We start from the raw sequence: 19,389 nt of genomic DNA on the forward strand, positions 1-19,389 counted from the left end.
TGCTGGAAAAGCGCAGCAGGTCAGGCAGCATCCAAGGAACAGGAGAATCTACGTTTCAGGCATAAGCTCTTCTTCAGGAATGAATTAATCAATTAATGAGTCTATTTGACACAGCTCAACTCTTCCAAGAACATTTTAAAAGGTTCATCCATCTTCGTTTGAGATTTACGCAATACAAATATTTTTGCTCCTTGCTTTTTAAATCTGACTTCACCTGTGAACTTGTTTCACTTACTACACAAGGTTGACATAACACCAGAACCACACAAAAGAAGCAGAGTACCACACTGTGATGACAGCATTGATTTTCTCCTAAAGGCAATGTGAAAAAAAATCACAGACATGCTGTTTTGTGCCTGAGGTACAGCACTTAAATAACGAACCAGTCATTTCAAGGTCATTTAGGGTAGGGCAACAAATGCTGGCCTTGCTAGTCAGGCCCACATCCCATGAAAGAATGCAGAAAGAACGCCGCATTACCAAATCAAAAACTTCATCAAGTTAGTTAAGCATGGTTTGCTCTGAACAAATCGACGCTGGCTTCCCTATTTAACCACCTAAGTGACTATGGATTTTGTACTGAATAATAATTATCACTAAAAGCTTTCAACTATCAAGGTTAAACTGACTGGTATGAGATTATCTTTACACCTCTTTTTGAACAACGGTCTAAGATTTACAATCCTTCAGACTGCTGTCATCATTCCAAAGTCTGAGGAAGATTGGAAAATTATAGCTAGTGCCTTCACAATTTACCATTTCATGTTCTTCAGGATTCTTGGATTCATCTCTCCTATTCCTGGTGCCTATCAACATTAAGTAAAGACAGACTATCTAATTCTTCCTCCTTATCAATTTTAAGCCCATCACATAGATGAATTATTTTCTATTTAACATGAGCTGGGCAACATCTTCTTCCTTGGTAAAGACAGATGCAAATTATTCATTTAGTACCCCAGATACGTCCTTGCCTCCGTATACAAATTCCTTTAATTCCTAATTACCCCAGTCCTCCACTTACTACTACTATACTATTTATATGCCTATAGAAAACTTTTGAATTTGTTCTTATGTTAGCTGTAATTTCTGCTCACACTCACATTCCATTTCTCAATTCTAATTCAGCAATACGTGGTAGGTGGGCTTAGGTGCACTGGGATATTCTTGCATTTTAGTAGCACTGAAGGTGGTCCTGACCTTTGGCAGAACTGTGGTGGAAGTTCTATAGCATGGAATTATTGTTGTGAGGTTGCTAAAATTAATACCATGCTGAACTCAGGCATCAGTACAAAAGGTGAAATTTGAAGTTTTAGAAAACTGTAATATTAATTAGGAAGAGTCAGCACAGACTTCCAAAGGGGAAATCATCTTTAAGCAATTTGCTGGAGTTTTTGAAGAGGTAATAGAAAGGATTAATGAGGGCAACATTGTTGATGGATTTTCAGAAGGCATTTGATACATGAGACTTGAAAAAGGTTATAGGTCATGGTACAAAAGCGTCAGTAACATTGAGGATGTAAAATTGGCTGAGTGATAGGAAGCAGAGAGTAATGGTCAATGGATATTTTTCAGACTGGAGGAAGTCTTGTAGTGGAATTTCCAGGGGTCATTATTGGGATTCTTGCTTTTCCTGATATATATAAAGAATATGAATCTTGGTGAGCAGGAACAATTTCAATCTTTGCAGATGACACTAAACTTGGAAGAATTGTAAACTGCAAGGAAAACAGTAAGAATTTCCAAAAGGACATTAACTATTTGGTGGAATGGACAGGTGACAAATAAAAGTTCAATGCAGAGAATGGGAAGTATAGATAGAGTTGACGGTAGTTGTCTTTTCCCTAAGATGAGAAATTTCAAGACTAGGTGCCACATTTTTAAGGAGAGAGATGCAAAAAAAGGCATGAGGCAAATGCTTTACACAGTGGGTGGTTCACATGTGCAATGAACTCCCTGAGGAAGTGGTGGATGCCAGTACAATATCAATGTTAAAAGACATTTGGATGGATACATGAATACAAAAGGTTTGGAGGGATATGGGGTAGGAGCAGGCAGGTTAGACTAGTTTAGTTTAGAATTATGTTTGGCATGGACTGATTGGACTAAAGCGTCTGTTTCTATGCTGTATGACTCTATGTCTCTATGGCTGCAGTTTGGTCAGGAGAACAATGAAAGACAATATAAAATAAAGGGTACAGTTCTAAAAGGGGTGAAGGATCACATGGACCTGGATATAAATGCTCATAGCTCAGTGCAGGTGGCAGGACAAGTGGTCAGAGTAGTTAATAACACATACAATGTTCTTGGTTTTATTATTATAAACATAGAGTACAACAGCAAGGAGGTGACACTGAACTTGTATAAGGCACTTGTTAGACCTCAGTCGGAGTACTGAGTACAGTTGTGGGCACCACACTATAGGAAAGATAAGTGCATAAGTGATTTACAAGAATGATTCCTGAAATGACAATCAGTTATGAAGACAGATTGAAAAAGTTAGAACTGCTGTCCCTGGAGAGAAGAAAGGTTCAGAGAATATTTGATTCAGATTTTTGAAATCATGACTGGACTGGACAGAGTAGACAGGGAAAAGCTGCTGCCACTTGTAAGATAAAAAGGAATGAGGGGGTTTGGATTTAAAGTGATGCACAATTGAAGCAAACTTTTTCACGCATCAAGTAGTTAGGATATGGAATGCACTTGCTAGAAATGTGGTGAAGGCAGGTTAAACTGAGGAATTCAAAAGGTCATCTGATGATTATTTGGATATAAATAATTGCAAGGATGTGTGGAAAGAGATTTGCACTCAGTAACAAAACTGGTTCAGACACTGATGGGCCAAATGGTCTTCTTCTGTGCTGTAACAATTCTGTGATTCATTTATTCATTCTTGACATCTTGGCATCTCTGGCAAGGTCAACATTTATTTATGTGCCTATCTCCCCTTGAGAAGCTTATAATATGCCATTTGTTAGTAGTTAGCATAGGGAAAGTTTTATATAAATGTATAAAATATGGATCTAGTTTATATCTTTCTAAAATATAACAACAACTTTAAAATTGCTTTGTTTTTATGATTTATTCTTTCTAAACGTATCACTCTTTCTATCTATTTCTCATGGGTACCATTAATTTGAATATTTGTATTATGAAATATCCACAAAACAATTTCAACAAGAAAACAGCAAATAAATGCACATTTCCTTTCAAAATTATTTTTTAAACAAAGGAATTTAAGTTAGACAAGAAAATCTAGATCTTAACTTTGCACAATCATGTAAAATAACAGCATCTCGACAGCACTCTATTTTAAATCTCTACACCAACCCTCCAAAGACCATCCCCGCCCCCACCTTATCTCTGTAACCTTACATTTCCCACTGCTAATCCACCTAGCCTGCACATTCCTGGACACTGCAGACAATTTAGCATGGCTAATCCACCTCACGTGCACACCTTTGGACTGTGGGAGGAAACTGGAGAACCCAAAGGCAAACCACACAGACACATGGAGAACATACAAACTCACACAGACAATTATCTGATGCTGGAATCGAACCCAGGTTCCTGGTGCTATGAGGCAGCAGTGCTAAACACTGAACCACCATGCCACCCCAGTTGAAAGGGATTGCACTGTCATGAAACTACACAGCAACAGATGGAAAGGTGCAGAAACTGCTCGAATTTCAACTTCCATTTTCCATTAAAATGTAAGTAAATTAATTACATACAGTGCCCGGGTTGCGAACGGGCTCCGTTCTGGAGTTAATTTGTCTGAAAACCAGAACACAATGCAGAACATTGTAATGCAGAACATTGTAATGCAGCCATTCATAAATACAGGAAATGTTCACACGCAGGGTTTTTAAATTACACCCCTGTATAGGATCACACTTCTAAGTATGAGCATTCATAAGTCAGACATTGGTAAATCAGGGACCCCTGTATTGTGATTGGGTTTCTCAATACAAATGTGAGCATAACCAATTTATGCCAGCATTTCTGAGAGCAAGAGTTGACAATCTATAGAAGGCGAAGGCTGGACCAGCACACCTACAGTTGTTTTGTGGAGCTAAGTACAGTTAATATTTGGATGAACCCAAGTGTTTAAGTTGAAAAGGGTACACTAATCTAGCAACATCACCACAATACCAACAATTCAAATATTTTGAATAGTAAAAATATGAATTGTATGATGCAGCTTGTGAATTTGAATTTATTTTAAGAAATCTCAGAAAAACGAAAGGTTAAAAAAGTAAAAAGAAACCAGGCACCTATGCACAATCTGTTATCATTCCTATGCCAATGTTCAAATTTACCAATTCATTGCATTTCACTGGACTATCGTAACCCAAGAGCATGTCTGAAGACTGCACACTTTAGAAAAAATGTGAAGGCATTAAAAAGGATACAGAAAAGACTCAGAGTGGTTGCTGGGATGAGGACTTTCAGTTATGTAAAAAGATTCAAGAAACTGAGGCTATTATCCATGGAGAGGGATGAGAGGATTTAATAGAGATGGATAAAGTCATGATGAATCTTGACAGAGAAGCAAAGAAGAAACTATTCCTATTGGCCAAAGCCTTAAGAACCAGAGGACACTAACTGGACTTGATTGGTGTCACTGACAAGAGGGAGAAAGGGTTGGAATGATTTTTATGGTCCTCCTCATAACAGTGATGGTTTTTAGTTTGCTTTTCTCATTTTTTTTTCCTTCTAAGTATAGACAAAGGCATATCCCCCCAGAACGGGTCAGTGAAGTTCAATGTTTTAAAATGCAGAGCAAATTCTTCAGGGTTAAAACAGTAGGGTTTGTTATTGCATTTAAAGACATGGGAGAATGATTTGCAACTTGGAAAAATAAGAAAAAGGAGAGAAGCTACAAATTAAAAATGACTTGAAATAAAAGTTATCAGATTTTTTTCATGCAACTTATAAAGTCCAATCAGTTAATGTCGAGCTGAGTTTCTTTTAGTTGGCTGTGCATATTAGTCATTTTCATAGAAGCTTAGGCACAATCAAATTGTTGGTGAAGGTACATTGTTATGATCTAGGAATTGGTTCACTTTATACATAAGACATAGGGGTTTTTCCAGAAATCAGACTTTTAAGAAAGAGGTCAGAGGCAGGGCACGTGGCTAAATTTGGAGCAGCATACTCTTCAGGTGATAGAAGCACACTTACAAGGACAAGTCAAAATTGTATAACTAAGTATGGTTCAAATAAACCTTCAATTTTAAACATGGGACTGGCGCTTCAGTTTGAGACACTCAGTGAATATTTTTATGTTTTGATGTTCCCTCATCAGAAAAAATTGCATTTTATGTAGTAGAAAACTGTGGAATCATTTGTACCAAATCAAGCCAGAGTAAGTCTTGATGGTCTCCTTTTTTTTGTACTAGCAGAGATAGGCTTCTTTTCTACTAGTCCTCCCTCTGACTTGGCTGAGATGTTCGTACAATGCAATGAGTATCACATTCAAGCAATTTGCTTTTGTCCAGATAATTGCTGGACATTTCTGTAAGCAGTCAACTTGCTCATTCTGAGTCTGATAGTGGCCATTTAAAAATCTGGCAAGAGTCCATTTAAGAAAAAAAACATGGATTTAAAACAAAAATATCTTTCTTCTCCTGCCCTCTGGGCATACCAGTTAGCATAAGAAAGCATAGCCACAATCTTTTTTTTGTGGTGCTAGTGGTTAGGATCTTCAATGCACATCCTGAAAGTATGGAAAAGTCTTTTAATTGTGGCTTCAAAAGTGAAAAATGGATCATTATCTGAAGAAAACAAAAATCTACAGGTTACAGGGAAGGGTTTGGGAAATGTCACTTGGAGAACTGATTTTGCAGATAGGCCAGATAGGACATAATGACGTCCGTTGCTACGGAAGCAACATAAGGAATGGTTTCAAGCTCAGAAGAGAGACGAATGAAAAAGAGGTTAAAATTTGCAAATCGTGCACTTAGCTTCTAGGGTAATACACATCAACCTTTTTTCAACCAAATTAAAACCTAAATATCCAATGGTATATTACTTGCGCTAATTTAAACACTTTTGGATATTCCTTGCTAGTATAATAAAAGATTGGTAAATTGCCCAAATCAATCTCGCGTGGACTGCTCACGGTCCAGGCCTCGTTCTTGGTGTCTGACTTCTATTGCTGCAGTGTTCGGAGATTCAAAATTACTATTTCTACTATGGTTTTTACCTAAACTCCGTCAATTCTTCACTGAGCGTTGATAATGAGAAAGAGAAGGTTTTTACCACTTAGGGAAACTATTTAGCAATCTGCTTCTTTCGAGTTAACGTGCCGTTTGTAATATTTAGTGACATATATTGGAAGTACCAGGCAGGCACGGTTTCCTAGCAAAACACCTCCTGTATTTTGATTTCCTATGCTTTGAACAATCATAATTCAACGTTACCTATTACTTTAACTTCATGCGTTTAAATATATTTTGGGGGGGAATCATAAAACTTGTAAAATGATATATATATTTAAAAGACACTTTTCGACCTGGTGTTGCAATACTTATTCTGTCCAAATATATACTCGTAATTTAAGTTTGCGTGCATATGAGACAGCTCCGCGTAACAGTGCTCCAAACAGCTAATATTAAAGTCCCTAATTAATAGAAACTGAAGAGGCAAGAAAACAATGAATGGAGTAGCTCTGGAGATCACTGCAAGATCATTTGACTCCGTTTTTCCATTATTACCTCAGTTCTATTAACACACACAACCAGCACTTGCCCACCCCCATCACCACCATAACTATTTTCATTTCAAATAAATCATTATTTCTCGTCTCATTTGGAAAAAAAATCTTCAAATCCTAAGCAGCAAATTCAGCTATATACTCAAAACGTGCAGCTTACTTCATGAAGAAAAACATCTTTGCCGAATAACGCATTGTATCAATCCTGAAAGGCTAAAAGGCTGGTATCTGTTAGAAATAAAAGCTACACTGTATTCACTTTCACTGCATTTATGTGAGGGTGACAGGCACGGGGGAGGGGATTGCCGGTGACATCATTGCTCGGTGACGCTAACCTTCTCCTGGAAGTGAAGGACCAGGACACTGAAGCAACAACCAGGGAAAAGGCGTAACCGAATCCGTCTGATAATAGCCACTGTTATCGTCGCAGTATGTTCAATTGTTAGCCAAAAAATGTGTTAATAATTAATCATTTTGCACTTGCATATTAACCAGTTTAGCACCATAACTGTCAAGTTTTAAGCCAAGGTAGTACAGTATTTGTATAAGAAAGTATTTTGCAATTTCTGTTCCAATTTTATCAACAAATGCTCTGCGCTGAATGTTTACAATAAGAAACAGTTGCATGAAAAAGGATGGCAAAGTAAATTAAGTTGGAAAACTATACCCTTTGTCACCCAATTCCATCAAATCACAAACCACAAACACCTTATATCTGTAATATCAAAAAGATGCAACAGACACAACTAAGATCTAGATAGTCCATAGATGGATGACACCGTTCTTAAAGAATATGCAGCAAGGTCTTTCAATAAATCTGTCAAATATATAACAGATTTTATTTTTTTCTGAAATATTTGTTTTCCCAGAAATGCAGTGAAGGACGAGTTTCTCTGACTGGTTTACAATCTTCCACTGTATTTCTAATGCAGTGGAAAGACTGCATTTCCATTTTGATGGAAATGTAACCTCATTTAGTCTATCTCACAACAAAAACAACAGCCAAGCACCTAACCTTAGCTAGTTAATATGATTACAACAGAGGCCATTATTTCTAGAGAAAAAAAACTATCTCCATTGGTCTATTTCAGCGAAAATATGATATTTTGTAGCCTAGCTTCAATTTCACACTTGAGATCATGTTTATCAATTGCAAAAACTGCTTAGACTCACGGCAAAGCAGAAACGTTTATGGACAAACATTCCTTTGGTTGAAAAAGCACATAAATATAAGTGATTTAACCGTTTTATGAAGACCATAATGAAGCCACAGCTGTATGTGGTATTTCTAAATACAGTGAGAGAAAAAAAGTCATTTGGTAATACAGAAGTTGAATATTGCTGGAAAGAGACATACACTGTTGAGGTTTTTCCACTTGCAATCATTGGGATAATTACAGGGATAAATGTAATAATGTTGAACTTCAAATGATCAGGAATGTAGACCTTATGCCCCAACATTTGGCACGGTGGCTCAGTGGTTAGGATTGCTGTCTCACAGCGCCAGAGACTTGGGTTCAATTCCTACCTCGATTAACTGTCTGTGTGGAGTTTGCACATTCTCCCCATGTCTGCGTGGGTTTCCTCCGGGTGCTCCGGTGTACTCCCGCAGTCCAAAGATGTGCAGGTTAGGTGAATTGGCCATGCTAAATTGCCCGTAGTGTTAGGTGCATTAGTCAGGGATGAATGTAGGGGAATGGGTCAGGTTGGGTTGCCCTTCAGAGGGTCGATGTGGACTTGTTGGGCCAAATGGCCTGTTTCCAGACTGTAGGGAATCTAATCTTAAAAAAACAATGAAAATCACAGCATTTTCCTTGGATTGTTTTGTAATAGATGATATAGACACCATAAAAATCAAAAGAACTGTGGATGCTGTAAATCAGAATCAAAAACAGGAATTGCTGTCAAAGCTCAGCAAGTCTGGCAGCAAGTGAGAAGAGAAATCAGAGTTAACATTTCAAGTCACCAAACCAAAAACATTAACTCTGATTTCTCTTCACAGATGCTGCCAGACAATGTTAATATTATACTCAGCCAACCTTTGTTTACAATACCCAAAACAAATAATTACTGTCAGAAGTAATCCAGGATTGGGAAGCAATGGCTCAACAATCCCGAGTGTGCAGATAAGTGCACTTACGCTAATTTAAGATAATCAGCCAAGCTCATAACATGGTTCCTTTCCACTTGCTGGAAGTATCATACATTTTTCAAAGACACCAAATCTCTGCAAACAAAAGGATTACATTGAATACGTTCTTGCATTTATCCTGACAAGCGCAAAATGAAAAGCTGTTCAAAATATCTCTCTTATGAGAGAATGGAAGTGTAGTCTATGACAATAAACCTGTCATAACTATTTACAGATCATAGTTTTTAAATTGCAGCTAACGGAGCCAGGATATGTTTTATTAAAATAATTTAATCTAGAATTGATTATGGTGGTCTTGGAAAATTCTGGCACTTGTCAAAGACCTTACTGGTACTTGTTGCAGCTCTGAACTAAGAACCTCCAATGTAGCATTGTAGGAATTATTGGGAATAATTTTTTTACTCACCTGGGATCTCTCCAGACAGGCCCTCTTGATCTGTGAGGGCACTTACAGAAAATTAACCTCATTCATCTATTTCTACTTCAATTTGCAAAGACTGGTAGAATAGAAGTTGAATTCTCATACACTGGTAAAAGTACAAATTCAATTCCAGAACAATCTTTCTTATTCTTCACTGATTAGTCTGTGCAAGATTACCTTTCAATCATAATGATACTTATCAACTGAAATATGGCTTCCAGCCTAGAGAGGAAAATAGGCAGTTTGACCCAATTATAGCATCACTCTGAAAACTCTAGAAACTTGGTTCAGATTTAACAAATGTTCAGATGGAATAACCATCTCCTCTCATTGGTCATCCTAAGTCTTATATCGATCTGGCAAGTTTATCTTTAGACAGATATCATACTACAAACAAATATTGTCAAAATTACTAACAGGTACAATGAAGTATTTATCAAGCTTATTGGCAAAAGATTGGAATGCTGGGGTCTGTTGAAAAAGGAGCAGATCAACTTAGAAAGGAGAAATAATGAACTCCATCATACTCAAAGAAACTCAAACTCCAGATGAATTCTTCACAGAAATAATGGTCACAATTCTCCTATGGCTGCTGAGACCTTAACATCAGGACTTTTTAGGTTCCTGAGACTTCATTTGTGGACAGTGTCATTGGTGCACAATCCTTCAGGAAATAACATCCTAATTCACCACCTCCCTAACCACATATCTATTAAAGACTGTGCTGAGTGGCCAGCACTAAAGGCCCCAATCAGAGAACCTATAACTCAGATCTCAGCAGTCCCACCAGGAGAGATGTGACATTAGTGAGGCTGTTTGGAACCTAGGGCCTCAACATTCAGGCCCACTCTTTAATATGCAGTGAAAGCAATAAGTAAAACCCTTTGCATAACAACTTGAGTAACTGCAACAAGAGTAGGCCATTGGCCCCTTTGGTCCTGAACCATCATTTAATAATATCACAGCCAATATGATTGTGGCCTGAGAGCAGCAAACTCCATCAGACCAGAGTTGCCATAACCCTCTAACCCATCAACTTGGACAAAACTAAGCACGACTCATCACTTGGCCCCACACTGCACATCCCAGCTCCTCTGCACCATCAAACCATGTGTCACAATCTGACTCAGGAATCTAGTAACTCTTCCCAAAGATGGATAAGGGAGTCATATCACCAAGCCCAGCTTGATCAACACCCAGCTAGTCAAAAGGAGGGTTAGGAAGGCCAAGATCTCACAGCCAGCCAGTGGAGTTGCCCCACTAAGCAGCCGCCCAAGAAGAGATGATAGCAATCAGCAAGAAAAGATGCAGCTACTCCCAGAAAATTACCAACAGGCACTGACCACGATGCAGACAGGAACAAGCAGCGGCCCAGAATACTCCCATGCAGGAATTGTTTGTGATCTACTTTTGCAGAATCCACTAAAGGATGTATTGTAAGTGGAATGTTACATTCTTTTGTATAATTTTAAATTTCTCTCAGTTAAGAAAAAACATTCATTTACCAATGTAATAATTTAGCCATTTAATGTACTGCATTGCAACTTACAAGTTACTAGCAATAATACTTAAATGATTTCTTTCTGCTAAGAGGAAATCCCTATGGAACATAATGCTAGTTTTAATTTTCATTCCTATGGGAATCAATACTTCACAGTTGTTTCATCTAAAGTTGCAATTTTCAGGAATACAACAACAACTTTTAATTAAGCATTTTCCATATTTCCTTTCTTCCCAATCTAAGTGTGATTCTGGTGAAAAATAATCAAATGTTATGACAGTAATCAAATTATGCAAATTTCAGTCACACTGTGATCTAATTATCAACAACAATCCAATCTACCAATAGAATATATAAAGCTTGCCATCTAAAAGTTCAATATCACTGCCTGGGTATGGTATAAATGATTAGCCAAGTGTTATATTATTGCATTATTCCAAATGTAGAAACTATATTGAAATGCACGTATATACATGTCTAGATAATATGCCACATCATTTACTATGCTCTGCAGTCAGTGCTCCAAGGCAACAATATGCAATTTTGCAGCACCTGATGAAGTTTGTATGAAATTCATTTGTTGAAAGCTCCAATATTTGCATAAAATTGCAGGATTATTTGGACTTTTGGGAATCATGAGACATATCATAGTGTCAGCAGATGTTTGTGAATACAATTCAAGCATTAACAAAATGAGTGCTGAATTGGGACAGGAAAAAAAGACAACCTGAAATTAGTGCCAGAAAGAGGGGAAAGAGACTGAGTAAACTCTGCACAAATAAAATTATAGACATCACAGCAGTTAAAGCACAAATGAAGCTCAGGATAGATTGGGAGGTTGATAGATAGATACAAGAGTGAGGTTGAAACAAAAGTGACAATTGACATGTCTAAAAGGCACTATAGAAGGTCAGCTGCATCCTATTATTAACCGGAGAGAAAGGTTTAGATCTTTTCAATCACGAGATTAGCAATGACTATGCTAAAAGTGCCAGACAAAATCTTTGGGAAATTCAGCATAAATCTCCAGCAGAACCCAAACTTTTGAATTCATCAAAATATATTACAAAACCTAAGGTAGGAACCTCATAAGTCTGTTGATAATCATTTTACAAAACTGAGAAATTGTGGCAGCAAAACACTACAGAAATAAATGCCTGAAAGATTTGTACTCTGATGTACAAAAAAAGCTCTACTGGACACACTAGTATACAACATCACAAATGAAGTCACAGGTAAACAGATGAAGATTCTGACAACACAAATTAACTTCAGTTAAGAAAAAAGCAGCAGTCTTCATGTAGCCAGAGGGAATATCCTTTTTGCATATATCGCGTTGAACCCTTTAAGGATTTTGTAAACTTCAATGAGATCACTCCTCATTCTTCTAAACTTTAGAAATGTAGAGTGCAGAGAATACAGACCCAGTGTCCTCAATATCCATTGATAGGAGAGTTACCCCATCCTGAGGACTAGCATAATATACTGCTGCACTCCCTCTATGGAAAGCATATCTCTCCTTAAGAGCTTCAAAATTGCAAAGGGTACACCAGCTGCACTCTTGCTAACATTCCTTGGGTAATCCAAGATGGAGGAGGGGGAAAAAAATGCAACAGCTACTCCGTTTTTAAAGGTATTTTCAGTGTTGGAGCTGATTTCCCTGAAGTCTTGGAGCAGTAATTATAGTTTTATAAGCTATTGCATTGTATTGGAACTTTAAAACAAAAGAGATCAAAACAATGGCACTTTAAAACAGGAGGAACCAGAGACCATGTGGGAGGTGAAAGAAATGGAGCAATAAACCTGCACAGCTATGTGACTGAGTAATAGATCTGCATAGCTGACTGTCTTTGCTGTTTAGTTTCAAGTATCTCTGGATATCAAAGTTTGTTCTAAGAAAAATAAACAAACAGTGAAATTCACAACTGAGCTTGAAGAATCATGTGTGGGAAGCTCACAGCTGTGGAACAGCTAAATGGTGTTTTAAAGTGTAACCTTACTTTTTTTTGTAAATTAAAACAATGAGTCAAATGGGGTTTTTTTGATTACATGTTTTATTGAGATGGGTCTCTTGATTACACTTTAAAACACAGGTACTAAGTTAGCCTGGAGCAGTGTATTTTAGAGCACTATTGCTGTGCTATTTTCTGCTTCTGCAGATTGTTAAGGTGCAAAGCTGGCCTTTAGTAGAGTGATATGCTCTCCCTGTCGGGTGTGGGAGATCAGGGAAGAGTTTCCATGTTACTGATGATTATGTCTGCAGGAAGTGTGTTTGCTTGCGAATCCTATTGGGTTGCATGGATCGGTTGGAACAACAGTTAGAGGCAATGAGGAATTTAAGGAGCTGGGGGTGTGATGGATGGCAGTTGCAGCAAGGTAGAAAAACTGCTGATACAGTCAGGTAGATGGGTTACCTTGAGGAAAGGTAGGAGCAGTAAGCAAGTAGTGCAGGGGTCTCCTATGGCTAACCCCAACTCAAATAAGTATGCTGTTTTGGAAATGTAGGAGGTGATGGACTCTCAGGGGTATATAGCACTGACAGCCAGGTTTCTGGGACTTAGACTGCCTCTAATGTAATGAGGTGTATGTAAGGTTCCAAATGATCAATTGTGATGGGGGATTCTCTAGTCACAGGCACAGACAGATGTTTGTGCAACCAACAATGAGACATCAGAATGATGTCTAGTCTCCCTGGTGCCAGGATCAAGGATATCTCAGAGAGGGTGCAGAATATTCTCAAAGGGGAGAGAGACCAGCAAGATGTTGTTGTACACATTGGAACTAACAACATAGGAAAAGAAAAAGACAAGATTCTGAGGAGAGAACATAGCAAATTAGACAGGAATTTAAAAAGTAGGTTCTCAAGGGTAATAATATCTGGATTACTCCTGAATCCAGTGAAATTAGGAATAGGAGGATGGAGCAGTTGAATGTGTCGCTGAGGAGCTGGTATGAGGAGAAGGATTCACATTTTTGCATCACTGGAATCTCTTCTGCGGTAGAAGTCAGCTGTGTAAGAAGGACAGATTGCACCTGAAATGGAAGAGGACTAATATACTGGTCGAGAGATTTGATAGAGCTGTTTGGGAGGATTTAAACTCGTAAGGGTGGGGTAGGGTGAGTAAGGGTGAGTAAGGGTGGGGTGGGGTGGAGAACCTAGGGAGGCAGTGAGGGAAGAGATCAGTCTAAGACTGGTGCAGTTGGGAAAAGGAGGAAGTCAAACAGTCAGGGCAGGCAGGAGAATGAAGTAGGACTAATAAATTAAACTGCATTTATTTCAATGCAAGAAGCTTAACAGGTAAGACAGATGACATGGTTGGGAATATGGAACTGCAATATCATAGCAATTACAGAGACATGACTCAAGGATGGATAGTATTGGCAGCTTAGTGTTCCAGGCTGTAGATGCAAAAAGAAGGATACAAAGAGGGGCAAGATACGAGGGGGGGAACGGCATTTTTGATTAAGGATAAAGTTACAGCTGTACTTAAGGAGGATATTCCTGGGACTATATCCAAGTAAGTTATTTAGGTGAAACTGAGAAATAAGAAAGCAATGATCACCTGACTGGGATTGCATTATAAACCCCCTAATAGTCAATGGAAAATTAAGAAGCAAATTTGTAAGAACTGGCTTAAAAATAGGACACAGAGGGTGATGGTGGATGGTTATTTTTCAGACTGGAGGCCTGTGACCAGCAGTGTTCCACAAAGACCGATGCTGGGTCCACTGCTTTTCATCATTTATATAAATGATTTGTACGTGAACATAAGAGATATGGTTAATAAGTTTGCAGATGACACCAAAATTATGGTGTGATGGACAGCAAAGAAGACTCCCTCAGAGTACAATGAGGGCCAATGGGCCAAGGAGTAGCAGATGGAGTTTAATTTAGATAAATGTGAGATGCTGCATTTTGGAATGACAAATCAGGGCAGAACTTATACACTTAACGTTAAGGTCTTGGGCAGTGTTGGAGTACGGATTCATAGCTCCTCGAAAGTTGAGTCTAAGTTAGACAGGATAGTGAAGAAGGTGTTTGGTATGCTTGCCTGTATTGGTCAGTGCATCGAGTATAGGAGGCACAAGGTTATGTCACGACTGTACAGGACATTGGTTAGGCCAGTTTTGGAATACTGTGTTCAAGTCTGGTAGCTCTCCTATATGAAGGACGTTGTGAAACTTGAAAAGGTTCAAGAAAGATTTACAAGAATGTTGCCAGAGTTGGAGGGTTTGAGCTATAGGGAAAGGCTGAATAAGCTGGGAATTTGCCGTAGAAGGTGAGAGGCTGAGGGATGACCTTACAGAGATTTATAAAAACATGAGGTGCATGGATAGGGTGATTAGACAAGGTGTTTTCCCTGGGGTGGGGGAGTCCAGAACTGAAGGGCAAAGGTTTAAGGTGAGAGGGGAAAGATTTAAAAGGGACTTAAGGGGCAACTTTTTCATGCAGAAGGTGGTGCGTGTATGGAATGAGCTATCAGAGGAAGTGGTGGAGGCTGGTAGAATTACAACATTTAAAAGGCATCTGAATGGGTATATGAATAGGAAGGATTTGGAGAGAGATGAGCCAAATACTGACAAAAGGGACTAGATTAATTCAGGATATCTAGTTAGCATGGACAAGTTGGACCGAAGGGTTTGTTTCTATGCTGTACTGCTCTATGACTCTATAATTCTAATTGAATTAAGACATTTTTACGCCTGTATTCAGTTTTCTTGCAATAAAGGCGAACATGTCATTTGTCTTCCCAATTGCTTGCTGCATCTGCATGTTAGCTTTCAGTTACTTATGACCAAGGACACCACTTTGGACATAAATATTTCTAAATGTCGCACCATTTAAGAAATAGACTGCACACCCTCCTTCGAAATAATCCCAAACTTTATCATATCATTATCCATCCATCATGTTCTTACCCACTCAATCAGCCTTCCCAAATCATGTTGAATCTTATTTGCATCATCCATATGTGTTACCACCTTGTTGTAGAGTCATGGAGCCATATAACACAGAAGTGGGCCTTCAGCACAGTGAGTCTGTGACAAGCTATCAACATTAATCCCAGTTTGCAGCACATGGACCTTAACGTTGATATACTTTTTAAAAGGCTCATATACTTTTTAAAGGTTATGAGATTTTCCACCACTTCTGCCCTCCCAATAGTGCATTCCAGATTCTAACCACTCTCTAGGTGAAAAGAAAATTTTCCTCAAATCCCCTCTCAACCTCCTGCCTTTCACCTTAAAATAATACCCCCTTGTCAGTGACCTTTCAACTGAGGGGGCCAGCTGCTTTCAATCCACCCTATTCATGCCTCTCATTGTCTAGACACCCCAATCAGGCCTTTCCCTAGAATGACTCTGCGTGTCACTGGCCACTCAGATGTTTATTTTCTTCCTGGTGCTGGAATATAAATAAAGATCTATGCACTTGTTTGTTCTTCACTGTGTCCTACACCTGCACACATGGGTGCTGGGGTAAAATAAACACTACCGCTGTTGGGCTTTCTTCATGGCTAAAATGCTCCATCCCAGGCATCATCCAGGTGAATTGCCTCTGCTTCCACTTCAGTGCAATTACATCCTTCCTTGGGAACCAGAATTGCACACAATCCTCAAGGTGTAGCCTAACCAAAGTTTCATACATCCCCAACATATCTCCACGCTCTTGTAATCAATGCATGACTAATAAACATAGGTTTTCTGTATGCCTTCTTAATCACCACATTAACGTATTCTGCCATTTCAGGGATCTGTGGACATGCATCTCAAGATCTCTCTTTTCCTCTGAGCTTTCTGGTGTCCTGCCATTCATTTGCTAAAAGTTTTCTGTAAGCTACATCCAAATTATTGATTTAGATAGTGAACAACTTATTGATCCATATCGGAGCCAGGCACTGATATTTGACTGATATTTGTTGTGTCCCACAAGCAGTCAACCAGCCAAAAAATGGCAGTTTATTCCTACCATTGGTTTTCTTTTCATTAACCAGTTTAAACTCAACAAAATACCTGATAGCCATTTGCTGATTCTTCTCTGACAGCAATGCATTGAACATTTGGAGTCAACTTGCCTGGTTTAAAATTTAAACAGAGCTTGCCAGTTAATTACCAATCATTATTAATTGGTGCATTCTCCAAAACCTTTACTGATCAGAGTCCATTTGCCAACCAATTATCACTCTCCTCGATAGTATAAATATTAGCTCTTCCCTTAAATTGGTATTTTTGTGAAATGTCCTGATGAATTCAAGACAAAAAGCTTCAACAAAATATGTCTTTCTATCTTACTACTTCCCAGTGACATCACTGTTTTTCTCTTGTCTGAATTTCCTCTCTTGTTTGCATCCACCTGACAAGTTTGTTTAAGCCCTCTCTAACAGTGCCAGTAAATCTCTCTATGAGGATATTAGTCCCAGTCCTGCTAAAATATAAACCATCCTCGGTGTACAGATCTCATCAACAAGATCTGGACAATATTCAGGGTTGAGCTTTGGACTTTGTGGTGGCATTCGCACCACACAAATGCCAGCCAATGAGCATCTTAAATATGACTCAATCTAACCACCGATCCTTGACTTTCAATGGTGTTACCATCACTGAATTCCCCATTATCAGCATCCTTGGATTACTATTGACCAGAAAAACAACTCAACTTGCCACACACATGCAGCAGCTACAAGAGCAGGTCACAAGCTAGGAATACTAAGATGAGTAACTCACTTACTGACTCTCAAAGTCTGTTCATCATCTATAAGGCACAAGTCAAGAGTGTGATAGATTACTCCCCACCTGCCTGGATGAGTGCATTTCCAACAACACAAGAAACTTGACATCATCCATGACAAAACAGCACACTTGACTGACACCACATCCACAAGCACCACTCCCTCCACCACGGACATTCAGTAGCAGCAGTGTGCACTATCAACAAGATGCACTGCAGAAATTCATCAAAGATCCTAAGTCAGCAACATTAAAACCCACAACCACTTCCCTCTAGAAAGATAGGAGCAGGAGATAGAAAGGAACACCGCCACCTGCAGCTTCCCCTCCAAGACACTTCTGACTTAGAAATATATCATTGTTCCTTCATTGCCTTGGGGTCAAAGTCCTGGAATTCGTTCCTAAAAGTAATTATGGGTTGACTTACAGCACTTGGACTGCTGAGGTTCAAGAAGACAGCTCATCACCACCGTTTCAAGGATAACTAAGGACAGTCAATAAATGCTGGCCAGGCAGAATTTCCAGGAATGAATAAAAAATTCTGCTCAAAAACTACTCCCACTGCCTCACAATTCTAAAACCTTCCCTCCTAAGCTATTTCTCAGCAATGCATTCATTTGCTTCATCTTCCCCTTTCGCTATTTACAAACACGTTGTACCTGGAGTAGTTCTCAGATTACTAGTATTTGTAAGGCTTTAAATCTTCTTTCAGTATGTTATCCCTCCTTCCACATATAGCATTGATAGTAATGTGGACCACAATCTCTGGATGTTTACCCACCTGAGTAATAATGTTCTGCAGCTGTTCAGTGAGCCTGGCACCAGCAAGATAACATACAATTTTGGATCCACATCCAAATGAATTCATGAACAGAAGGAAATGTCCTTTTTCACAGAATCCCTACAGTGTGTAAGTAGGCCATTCAGCCCATTAATTCCACATCAACCCTCCGAAGAGCAACCCACCCAGACCCATCCCTCTACCCTATCTCTGTAACCATGCATTTCCCATGGCCAATCCACCTAGCCTGAACATCTCCAGATACTAGGGCAATTTAACATGGCCAATCCACCTAACCTGCACTGTTTAGACTGCGGGAGGAAACCGGACAACCCAGAGAAAACCCATGCAGAGCAGGGAGAATGTCCAAACTCCACACAGCCTGAGGGTGGAATCGAACCCCGGTCCTGGCACTGTAAGTCAGCAGCACTTATCACTGAGCCACCATTCCGCCCTTTTTAATGAATCTAACAGTCAAACTTTTGGAAAGGTAATCACTAGACAAAGAATATGCAGAGTAAAGAAAGAAAACGGTAAAGGAATTAACAGAGGCAGAGGCAGAGCAACCTGTTGAATAAAAAAAAGAAAAATAAACCAAAACTTATACCCAGGTAGATGACAATCTATTTTGAGGGATATAACAATAGATGTACGAATTAACAACTCTAGTAGAAATGAAATTTCAGCAGGCCAGGTGCCTGAAGTAGTGACTGAAATATAATACTTGAAGAGCAAACTTTGCTATTGACAACATTCACCATACCCTTTTGACCAGTAAACATTCCTGTGACTACCTTTTGGTGTTATGTGAGCCAGGGTGTGTTCCGACAGAAAGCAAATGAGAAACGTAAGGGAAGCAAAAGAACAGTTGACATAGTGGATGACATTTAGATCTATGAAAGAGACCATGATTATAGGTGCAAGCTAAAATGCAGACAAATGCATTGTAAAGGTTGACAGATTGCCAATTCTTCAGAGCAGTGTATATACCTGATAGTATCAAATTAAGATGGAAGCTCTGAAAGGCAATACATAGCTGAGAGGTTTCCTTCGTTTGATATATGTACAGCATGACTTTTTAAATACT

At 38.9% G+C, this 19,389-nt stretch overlaps 1 protein-coding gene across 5 annotated transcripts in view; it reads right to left on the reverse strand.

Moving 5' to 3' along the window:
• The window catches only part of LOC140477127 (nucleolar protein 4-like), a 343,324-nt gene that overhangs the window by 240,513 nt on the left and 83,422 nt on the right, over positions 1-19,389 (reverse strand). Inside the window, exon 1 of one of the 5 annotated variants that reach the window (XM_072570461.1) lies at positions 6,879-6,982. The exons of the other annotated variants lie outside the window; for them this stretch is intronic. The gene's annotated coding sequence lies outside the window, so the exon portion shown is untranslated. Of the gene's footprint in view, positions 1-6,878; positions 6,983-19,389 lie in introns of those variants that run through there. 5 annotated transcript variants of the gene reach the window in all.

Source organism: Chiloscyllium punctatum, chromosome 5 (assembly GCF_047496795.1).
Source record: "Chiloscyllium punctatum isolate Juve2018m chromosome 5, sChiPun1.3, whole genome shotgun sequence".
Lineage (NCBI taxonomy): Eukaryota > Metazoa > Chordata > Chondrichthyes > Orectolobiformes > Hemiscylliidae > Chiloscyllium > Chiloscyllium punctatum.